The sequence below is a fragment of the Pinus tabuliformis genome, chromosome 3_1 (genome assembly GCF_031772625.1).
Source record: "Pinus tabuliformis cultivar Carrire ecotype Pingquan chromosome 3_1, CPIR1, whole genome shotgun sequence".
NCBI classification, from domain to species: Eukaryota; Viridiplantae; Streptophyta; class Pinopsida; order Pinales; family Pinaceae; genus Pinus; species Pinus tabuliformis.
Genome location: NC_142301.1, coordinates 140025599 through 140037559, shown reverse-complemented (window position 1 = coordinate 140037559; position 11961 = coordinate 140025599). Strand labels below are relative to the sequence as shown.

Here is an 11961-nt window from a genome sequence, read left to right as displayed (position 1 = left end):
AATAGGCAATGAAACAACTTGCCCCTATATGAAAGGAAACTGATTCATTCAGTTGTTTTTCACTTTTTAGTGAATGAATCTACCAAAACAAGTAAAAATGTGCCCAAAATTAAATCATGGTAGATCAATAGACTAAAACAGGACTGTAAGTGATTTTAAAACTTGATTTTGATGAACAAACCTGAACCAGCAATGATAAGGCATGAGGGATAATGAATGACAAGAGCCTTCCGTCAGATTATGGCATGCCCCTAGCGGAATGCAGTTGAGTGAATCAAGCGAGACACCTAAAAATGAAATGCAATAAGAGAAATGATCTCTGACGGAGGGATGACCAGACCGACTCTAACAGGAGCTAGTCAAAAAGAAGAATTTGGACATAGTGGCATTGAGGAAGCAGTTAAAATTGCCAGCTACTAAAGATACTCTAGCTAAGGATATTGCAGAGACAAAGACTCAAAATACAGATATGATGAAACTCGTCATGGAGCAAACTGAACAACTTAATAAAATGGAGATAGAGATGGAGAAATTGATCAAGGAAAAGGAGAAAGTTGTTAAAAAGACTGCCACTTTAGAAGCACTTCCTATCACAGTCATTCCTACAACCATACCAGCTACAACAAGTGCAGGATATGCCACAGATCAACTAGCCAATGTAGTCCAAACTATGTCTCTACAAAATGAAGAAATTAAGAAACTACATGACCAAGTGAAACTTCTTGAGGTTCATCAAAAGAAATCTGATATTTTCCATGTAGCAGAGCTTCAGAGAGCTCAAAATCATATAGAAGTATGGAAAAATTCAGCAGATGAGTCTTCCATTGGCCACACTCTGGGTAATGTCAAGGAAATTATATGGAACAACATCATTGAGGAAATGGATGAAATCTGGCCATGTATTCAAATTATTTTTTAGCAGGAGTTGATGGAAAAGGAAAAGCAGACAATTGCCAATATAAATGCTCAAATAGGAGAGATGCCTGATACAACTAACAACATTATAAAGTTTCTTAATTCTAAAAATAGGTATGAATTGGATGATCTAGGAGTGGATGACATGATTGAAACTATTCTGGAGGTGAAGAAAGTTCTGACCAAAAATAATTTAGTAGTGCAGTTGACAGAGAAGTGTCACACTCTTGAAGTAGCAGTCAACAGATTTTTCACAAGGATTGATGCATTAAACAAGAAGGGTCTGCCTTCACTGCATGTAATCAATGATAAATTAATGACCAAGGAAGAATACTTCAAGAAGCTTTAGGACATTTCTGTTGGCATTATGATGCATGTGTTGTACTTGATGGCAAACAACTCATAGAAGATCAACTCACTTATATATATCTAGATGAATCTACGGAAGAGATATCAGATGACAATTCTCAGTATGACAAGTCCAAAGGGGGAGATTGTTGGCATTATGAGACAAGTGTTGTCCTTGATGGCAAATCACACAAATGATAAATTATAGTGCAGCAAATTTATTTGATAAATTATAGTGCAACAAAGTTTCCTTCATGTAGAGACAAGTTCACGCACTTTTATGCAGAGAAAAGTTTATTCCATGTAGAGAAAAGTTCACGCACTTTTATGCAGAGAAAAGTTTATTCCATGTAGAGAAAAGTTCACGCACTTTTATGCAGAGAAAAGTTTATTCCATGTAGAGAAAAGTTCACGCACTTTTATGCAGAGAAAAGTTTATTCCATGTAGAGAAAAGTTCACACACTTTTATGCAGAGAAAAGTTTATTTCATGTAGAGGAAAGTTCACGCACTTTTATGCAGAGAAGAGTTTATTTCATGTAGAGAAATGTTCACGCACTTTTATGCAGAGAAAAGTTTATTTCATGTAGAGAAAAGTTTACGCACTTTCATGCAAGAGAAAAGTTCACACACTTTCATGGTTGGTTCATGGTATTAGTCCGACAGTTTTTTGATCCTATGGTTTTGGCCCGTGGTATTGCATCCAAAAGTGTTGATCTCACGCACTTTCATGGTTGGTTCATGGTATTAGTCCGACAGTTTTTGATCCTATGGTTTTGGTCCGTGGTATTGCATCCAAAAGTGTTGATCTCACGCACTTTCATGGTTGGTTCATGGTATTAGTCCAACAGTTTTTTGATCCTATGGTTTTGGACCGTGGTATTGAGAAAGGACTAAGGCTATAAAAGAGGAAGGAGATCATTTGGCAAAGTATCATCTGAATTATTGAATATCTCATAAAGTGCTAGATCTGGAATACTGTGATTGGGTTATGGTGCAGATCTAGATCTGAGCTAAAGAGGGATCTCACCAGTTGATGGAAAACAAGATCTAAGGATAGATCGGGATCAAATGGTTTGAAATGAACTATCTCTATATATTTGATTATGCTTATTCTAGATCTGTATACTGACGCTTGTAATGATCTGAACTGGGTATAACTTGAGTTTGAAATCGCTGCAAGTCATGTTTGAATATTTATAGATCTGTACGCGGGTTGGCTTTGGTGTAAGCGCGTATGTATGCAGGTTTGGTTCATTGTAGTAGCGTATACAATTTGAGCTATGATATTTGAAGTCACAGGTGGTTCTGGTTGTTGATGGGTTCTAATGACAGTTTAAAGGTGTCAGTATTCTGCATATCCTGTTTGGTTGATTGTGTTTAGCTTCAGTATTGATGGATGAGAACTAATATTGGATCAGGATCATAATGGCTCATATTTATGTGATCTGATGGACTAGATCTGGGTGCTAACACATATATTATCCTTGTATATGTATTGATCTAGTGTTTGGGTGATTCAGAAGATTGATTGATTATGTGCTTCAATGATATTAATGGGTCCAGTATGAAAATTGGATGAAACGTGGCCTTTCAGATTATGTGTTGTGCTTCAGGAGTATCCAGTATGAAAATGTATGAAACGTGGTACCTGGAGGAGAGAAGATTGTAGGCCGGCGCCTACGTACTAGTATCTTAGCTAGTACAAGAGCTAAGGGGGTGGCAGCTCCCTTCCAGTAGCAGTTGAAAACTTTGGAGCATTGTAGCAGGTAGCAGCCTGAGTACTAGTAAATGGATCGGCTAGTACAAGAACTATGGGGGTTGTAGCTCCCTTCCAGGAAATACTGGAGAACGAGAGAGGGTTGTAGCTCTCTGCAAGTAGAAGCCTGCGTACTGGTATAAGACTGCACCAGTACAGTAATATTGTAAAAGGATTTTCTTATTAAGAAGAAGATTGAGATGACTTGCAGCAGGTGGTTTTCTCCCACATTGGGTTTCCACCTTATATCATGGTGTTCATGTGTGTGGCTTATGTGTGATGATCTGTTCTAGTTTACTGCACCTGTTTACTGTTAATATGGTTGATAATGTTCTAATGCACTCATTAAGGATCAACTAACTGAATCATAAGAAGTTGTGGAAGTAGCATATATGAATCTGAATATGGAAATGAAAAAGTTTTATTGATGTGATAATACTGATTCACCCCCCCCCCCTCTCAGTATTATTTCCAACAATTTCCAGGGACACAACCAAGTCCACCAACATCAAAGGTTCCATGACATGCAGGGCGTTTTACGAAGCCATCAACAACATATGTTTTATTCAACATGAGATAAAACAAATTTTCACTGTAAAACCCACTTTTTCCTGGTATACTGAGGTATATGAAATCTACTGTAGGGTAACTAAGATAGAAATTCCAAATGAAGAACGGTGAGAAAAGTTGTATGAATTTCACAGCTGTGGGAAAACCTCTCTAGTCCACGATGTAAGTTGTTGTGTCACTAGTGTGATGGGAATGCACTCTATAGGTCTAGTTCACTTAACGGTCGCTCAACTATAGTAGACTGCCAAACTTTCGAAACCAACTGAAACACGTGCCTCTTTTCAGGTCACCAATTTTCCGAAATATAAACCAAAACCTTCTAACTATGGTGACATTCCAGATATAAATATTTGGAAGCCTCCTCCACATGGTTTCTTAAAGGTCAATATAGACGGAGCTTCTAAGGGCAACCCAAGGTTAGCTAGTTTTGGGGTGCTATAAGAGATGAATAGGGTCAAATAAAGAAGATCTTTCATGGCCACTTTGGGAAGGCCACCAATAACATGGCGGAACTCATGGTCCTAGAGAAATGCTTGGAAATCTTGGTGGATTCAAATTCACATAATGTCATCATTGAAGCAGATTTAGAATTGATTATTAGAGCGGCCAAGAAAATATGTAATGGTACCTCACCAGATAAAGTGTCGAAACATTGGAGGCTATCGTAGGTCTTTCACCGTATCTACACCCACCTGCAAACTTTTAAAACTGTAAGCTTTGTCCATGTGAAAATAAAAGCTAACATGTTAGTTGATCATTTAGTGAATGAAGGAGTGACTAATAAGGAAAGGGATGCTCGGCACGTTTGGGAGTTGTTACCCCCAGGTAAACTGTTAGAGGACTGTCTCTATCAGGCTACTAAAGATAGGGAGAATTCGATTGATAGGATAGATCGAAGAGGATCAGGAGACAAGCGGGAGGATAGGGATGCCTAAACTGTCTGCCTGTTGTTTGGCGGAAGAGCACGCAAATTAATTCACTTGGCGGAAGAGCACACAACTTAATTCGCGCACAAATGGTTTCACGAACCACAAGTGGTATTTCGAGTGGGGTCTAAGTGGTAACCGATTTTTCAAGGTTGGCCTCTGATTCCACTCTTCAAGCGACACATAGCAGCGAGGAGGAGAGAGGAAACTGCTTTTCGGGCAGTTAATCCTTGTGCTACTTGTCCACCCAAAATCAACGTGGATTGTTGGATCCACGAAGGGTAGATCAACGATGGAGGTTTGGTCGTGCAAGTGTTTGATCGGTGATTGGAGGAAGGAGGTGGAGTTGGAATTGCAATTCGCCGTTATGCGATTTAGCGATTCAACGTTAGTCGTTGGATCATTGAAAGAGATGGACGACAGTTTTCAGGCCGATCGGAGATCGATGTTCAGTGAGCACAGTGGGAGGGCGTTGCACCCAGAAGTGTGGACCTGCCACTTTTAATGGTCGTAGTTGTATTATTTTTGAATTCTGATCTTTTGTGTATTTCCTGTGTAATCCTTTTTTCCGATAGAGTGAATGGTTCCGAGTTGTAAAGGTTTAAAGCAAATAACGCTTCTGATAGGTTATGTGGACCATTTTTGGTGTACGAAAGGAATTTTGGTTTACCCTGTAATATATGTAATGTACTTGTTTGGTTAATAGAAAGCTCCATTCTTACTTGACCAAAAAAAAAAAAATCTATATTAAGAGACATATAATATTGTGTATAAAATTGCAACTGTACTACTAAATAAAATAGAAATGGAAATAGTACAAATGTTGTTTGTGATAAGGAAAGTAATGAGCCCACAAATAGGGGTATCCAAGATGAAGACAAAGATTTGAGAAATTTTAGAGTAACACTTAAAATACAAATTCAATGGTGGGTGAAAAGTGAAAACAACCCTTCTTAGAGAAAACATCTAAACTCAAATATGATATTGAGATAGATTCTTCCAAAAGACAAAATACATTGGTATCAATGGTATGAAAGTTGATGAGTTACAACATGGGTTTTTTACTCACATACTTTCGACTTTTTTAAGTAAGAAGGTTATTGTTGAAGGGATTGGTGCAACAATGAAAGATAATTCAACTGTTGTCAAAGTATATGGGTATAGTAAACAAGATGGGAAAAGCAATGAAAATTCACCAAAAAAATAAAAATAAATAATTTCTAGCAACTAAGAAAGATAGTGCAGTCTTATATGAGTAGCTACCATATTACATAGCTTGTTAATATTGTGTTTTACATATGAGGATAATATCTTTGATGCCATGTTGAATTAGAAAAATGTTGGTGAAAATAACATTTTTTCTATCATTCAAGCATTAGAAACCAACAATCGAGGGTAATATAGGTGTGCAATTATTGGTATTGAAGGTCAAGATAAGTTATTTGGTCTTTTTATCTCAAGCAATGAAGAAATTTCAGAATTTAAATCAAATTTATCTGAAAAAACCAAGAACCAATGGCGTAATGGCAACAAATTCAAGGCTTAACCAAAAGCGTATAGTGGGTTAGAAATGGATTTTGAGGGAGATAAGTCAACTGAACATAACAAAATGAAAAGAATGAAGGTTGATTCCATTGTTAAGTATGAACCTTGGGAAAAACAAGCTGAACAATTGCCTAGCACAATTTATTTTTCTCATATGCAATGTGACAATGATGAAACAACAAATTATGGAAATTGGCAACAATGCTTAAAGCGAACTATTATTAAAATCAACAAATCAACTATCCTGAAGGGTTAAGTGTTGGAAAGGATTAGAATTGCAACTGAACAAATAAAGAACATCCTTATCATATTTTCCATCAAAACAAGTCAACTTGATCATTTTCCATTTGTAGTGAGAATGAAACAAGATTTTTTTATACAATCTCATCGCATTTAATGGAAAGTTATTTGCAAGAATCAATGGAAAGATTGACTTGTATAGATGAACGATATTGAGGATACTTTGTGATAGTTACAATATGAATGTGAATACATGGTGATATGCTTTCACTCCATGTTTAGTGTGGTGAATATTTCATTCTAATTGTTGATCATATAAAAGTTATCTATTATTTGGTATACAAGCATGAGTAGGGAGCTATAGAGCATAGAGCTTGTTATTTTAGTGCAAACTGGATAAAAACTAATGAAATATACCTTGGTGTAGAGAGTGACCATGTACTTAATACTCAAGGACTACAATAAACTTCCTCCCACTATCAGTGTTGAAGAAAAACAAAATATTCAATCATTGGCAAATGGATGCCCATAAATGATGATTCTCCACTTGGGTTTCATTGGGTGAACAAACTAATTCCTTTTATCTATACTTTGAGGATGAAGTATTTGAAGGGGGAGACAAAGTGACATACACATATAGGTATAGATGTAGGAATGATAACTAATAATTAATACAATTGTATCATATAGCATTAGTAATAATAATGAAGAATCATAGATCACACCCTTTCACATTGTGACTATAAATATATAGTTCCATTGTAAATCATATATTTATTATCAACTACTAACCATTTTTTTCTTTTGTGTATGTGCGTTATTTGTAAAAGCACCAATGGAAACTTCTTACAAAGGACTTACCTTATAAAGTAACATGTGTTGTATTCAAAACCATATAAAATCACACATTATCTTAATAATAGTTGAGGACCTTGTGGCTTGAACCAAAGATGTGAATCTTGCCCATCATAAGCAATGTGAAGCCAAGAGTTCAACCACATTGGTCTAGTGGAGTAGTCACACATGCAGAGGAGCCCACCCATAATAAACGTAAAGGATGCATAAATAGTAAACATAAAGCACACAAAGAAATCATAGCACTCCATGCCAACAATGTGCACACTAGAGAATCACACAACATAGTTGTTCATTTCGAAAACAAATACTCTTCACAAGAATCCATATAAGAAAATCATGCGTGCTTCCCCACTAAAAAACATGCAAAAGAAATGAATAATACATTAGTTATTTTTCAAATATAAGAAGCATTTATATTGATTTATAAGAAATCAAGAACAACATATGATCCAAGAGGGCATACATACAACCAAAGAGAATTGTAATTTTGCTCACATCAAGAATTTCCTCTCATAGAAACATGGAAAGATAGAGAATGTAAGGATAACTTCTTCCTTCTTCTTGTCTTCATTAGAAAGTAAGGTGACCCTTGAATAAAAGGCTGATTTTTAATTTCACATTGTGGAGATAGTTGATTCTATGAGATATTTTTTTGTGGGTGACCAAAGTAGACAATAGATATTTTTAGACCAATTACACTTGGATATGGGCTTTTAATAAAAAAAATCTCATAATAACGAATCAAGGTACGACCTATGAGGTTAACATACCCGTTTCATTGTTAGAAATTCAACTTTTAAGGTTGTAGCACTAAAATTATGACGTTGGAAAATGAAAACCATAACAATAAAATCCCAAAACCTAATAGATGAAGTTTCTTGAAGGAGAGAATTCCGGTTATCCAACAATAAAACTTTTAAATGGAGTTTTTTAAATAAGTGAATTAGGTTTGTGTGGCAATTATTTAAAACTTACTTTTCTCGAATTAGGTTGAAATTGCTTTAAGATTGAATTTTTTTAGATTGAAATTGATTTAAGATTGATTTTTTTGCCCACAAATTAAAATTTATAAAATTAGAACATTAAACTTATAATATGAAATATGAAAACCGTTATAATAATAATATCCCAAAGTCCGGTTAATAAAGTTTCTCTTTCGAGAAACTTAAGTTAGTATAACAATAAAAAAAAATGGTAAATGAAGTTTCTGGAAAGAGAAAAATAAATTTATGGGTTTACAGAACAATAAAAACCGAAACCGATAGATAAAGTTTCCCAAAGAAAAAAAAAAATTAGTTCTGTATCACAATAAATACCCATGACGGATTGGTTTAGGGGCAATTCGTTGAAAAACCAACCCCTATTTTTTACTTTATCCCAAGGGAGAAGTTAAGTTGAAAGTATTTCTACGACTATAAAATATCCTCAAGGGAAGGGAATGGAATGGAATGGAATTCAAGTGTGAAACAACTATTTTGAACATTTCGCCAGTCGTGCTTCTTGGCCTGCATTACTCGTCTACAGTTTCGATCGCTCTCGGCCCAATTTCCTTAGTTAACTCCCTCTCTGCGTTCTGTGTGTGAGAGTGTCAATATGGGCGAGGGAGCAGCGATCGGAATCGATCTGGGGACGACGTACTCGTGTGTGGGAGTGTGGCAGCACGACAGGGTGGAAATCATCGCCAATGATCAGGGGAATCGAACCACTCCCTCCTATGTCGCTTTTACTGATACAGAGCGTCTCATCGGAGATGCTGCCAAGAACCAGGTCGCCATGAATCCTATCAACACTGTTTTCGGTTAGTAATCTCTGTCACTCTTTTGAGGGAGTTTATTCCACTGCTTATTTCTGTATATGTGATTCAGTTGTTGTATATTAATTCCCCTTTCATTCTCGAATATGAACCGGGATGGACATAATTCAGCTTATAGTTTTTTGAAGGTGATTGATATGAAGGCTTGAATTTGCAGCTGTAAGATTCTTCTGTTTGTGTAGAATTTGCATTTGTGTTCAATCTAAATCAGTTCTCTATGTTATGGCAGATGCAAAGCGGTTGATTGGTAGGAGGTTCTCTGATCCCTCCGTTGTGAGCGATGCGAAATTATGGCCTTTCAAGGTCATTTCAGGGGTTGGCGATAAGCCCAGCATCGTTGTAACATACAAAGGGGAGGAGAAGCATTTTGCAGCCGAAGAGATCTCTTCCATGGTTTTAACTAAGATGAAGGAGATTTAACTAAGATGAAGGAGATTGCAGAAGCTTATCTTGGGACCACTGTTAAGAATGATGTGGTCACTGTTCCTGCATACTTCAATGATTCTCAAAGGCAGGCAACCAAGGACGCAGGGGCAATCTCTGGTTTGAATGTTATGAGAATCATCAATGAGCCCACTGCTGCTGCTATTGCCTATGGGCTTGACAAGAAGGCTAGCAGTTCTGGTGAGAAGAATGTTCTTATCTTTGATTTGGGTGGAGGTACTTTTGATGTGTCTCTGCTCACAATTGAAGATGGTATTTTTGAAGTGAAGGCCACTGCTGGTGATACACATTTGGGTGGTGAAGATTTTGATAATAGATTGGTGAACCACTTTGTACAAGAGTTTAAGAGAAAACATAAGAAGGACATTAGTGGTAATGCCAGAGCCCTCAGGAGACTCAGAACTTCCTGTGAGAGAGCTAAGAGAACCCTTTCATCAACTGCCCAGACCACCATTGAGATTGATTCCCTATATGAAGGTATTGACTTCTATACCACTATTACTAGGGCTAGATTTGAAGAGTTGAACATGGATTTGTTCAGGAAGTGCATGGAGCCTGTTGAGAAATGCCTGCGGGATGCGAAGATGGACAAACGCTCAATCCATGATGTGGTTCTTGTTGGTGGGTCTACCAGGATCCCTAAGGTTCAGTCCTTGTTGCAGGACCTCTTCAATGGCAAGGAGCTTTGCAAGAGCATTAACCCTGATGAGGCTGTTGCATACGGAGCTGCAGTGCAAGCTGCTATTTTGAGTGGAGAGGGCAGTGAGAAAGTGCAAGATCTGTTGCTTCTAGATGTTACTCCCCTTTCATTAGGGCTAGAAACTGCAGGTGGGATTATGACAGTTCTCGTCTCCAGGAATACTACCATCCCCACAAAGAAGGAGCAAGTCTTTTCTACTTACGCAGACAACCAGCCTGGTGTGTTGATTCAAGTGTATGAGGGTGAGCGAACTCGAACCAGGGACAATAACTTGTTGGGTAAATTTGAACTTTCTGGTATTCCCCCTGCTCCCAGAGGAGTTCCCCAGATCACTGTGTGCTTTGATATTGATGCCAATGGTATTCTAAATGTCTCTGCTGAGGACAAAACCACTGGTCACAAAAACAAAATCACCATTACAAATGACAAGGGTAGATTGAGTAAGGAGGAGATTGAGAAGATGGTTCGTGATTCTGAGACATACAAGGCTGAAGATGAAGAGCACAAGAAGAAGTTAGAGGCCAAGAACTCTTTGGAGAACTATGCTTACAGCGTAAGGAATACCATTCGAGATGATAAGATTGCGGCAAAGTTAGATCCATCTGATAAAAAGAAGATTGAGGATGCCCTTGAACAGACTATCCAATGGCTCGATAACAACCAGCTTGCAGATGCTGACGAGTTTGATGACAAGATGAAGGAGCTGGAGAACACTTGCAATCCTATCATTGCTAAGATGTACCAAGGCGCTGGTGCTGATATACCTGGTGGAGCCTATGGAGCTGCTGGCTCTCCTGAACAGGGTTATTCTGCTGCTGCAGGCTCGGGGCCTAAAATTGAGGAAGTTGATTAAATAATTTTCTCTTTTCTCTTTTTGTTTTAACCCTTACAAATCAGGATTTAGAAGGTGGATTGTCTCTCTATTGAATGCTGTTGTTTTGAGCAGCAAGGAAATGAGGATTTAGAAGGTGGATTGTCTCTCCATTTTAGATATGAGAATTGAATGCTGTTGTTTTGAGCAGCAAGGAAATGAGGATTTGTGTTGATATTTTACTTCGTTATGTTGTTGGAATACTTTAGAGCTGTTTCATTTTTTCTAAATTTTTATATTGTTTTATTGGTTGTGTATGGGTGTTTTTGGTTCTTACAAATCTAGATTTAGAAGTGGAATAGTACAGTTTGTGTTGAAATATTTTATATCTATTTCACTTTTATTATGTTGGAATAATGAGGATTTGTATTGTGTGCCTTCAAATATTTTATATCTATTTCACTTTTGTTAGGGTGGAATAATGAGGATTTAGAAGGTAGATTGTATCTTAATTTTAGATATGAAAATTGAATGTTGGTGTTTTGACTTGTAAGGAAAAGAGAATTTGTGTTGGATATTTGATTTTTATTTTGTTGGAATACTCGAGAGCTGTTTTTTTTTTTCAATATTCTTTTATTAGTTTATTGGTTTTGTATTATTTTTTTTAAGTGATATTACATGGTAAAAATTACCTGGTATAATACATGAAATTTTGAGGTTTAAATTTCCAAGTATCATGGTACACTAGGCAAATGTATCCTTTAAATGGAGGAAACCATATCTCAAATGAAATCTACTATTTAAGTTAGCAAAACATAGCTAAAATGAAGCCTTGGTAATCGCTCTCCATCCACTTTAAAACTGAAACAAAGGCCTCATTAACTTCACAACATATCATTTTAGTTCATTATTCAACAATTTAATGAGGTAATGATATGAACAATATTTTCTTATGTTTAGACATTGTGGAAAAAAGTCAATATTTGTTACAAATTTGTTATATTTCATAATATAATAAGTTGCATTCTATTCC

General features: G+C 36.7%; 1 pseudogene; it reads left to right on the top strand.

The window, feature by feature from the left end:
• The first annotated feature begins 8753 nt into the window (after positions 1-8753).
• Positions 8754-10970, top strand: LOC149186171 (heat shock cognate 70 kDa protein 2-like; annotated as a pseudogene).
• The last annotated feature ends 991 nt before the right edge of the window (positions 10971-11961 follow it).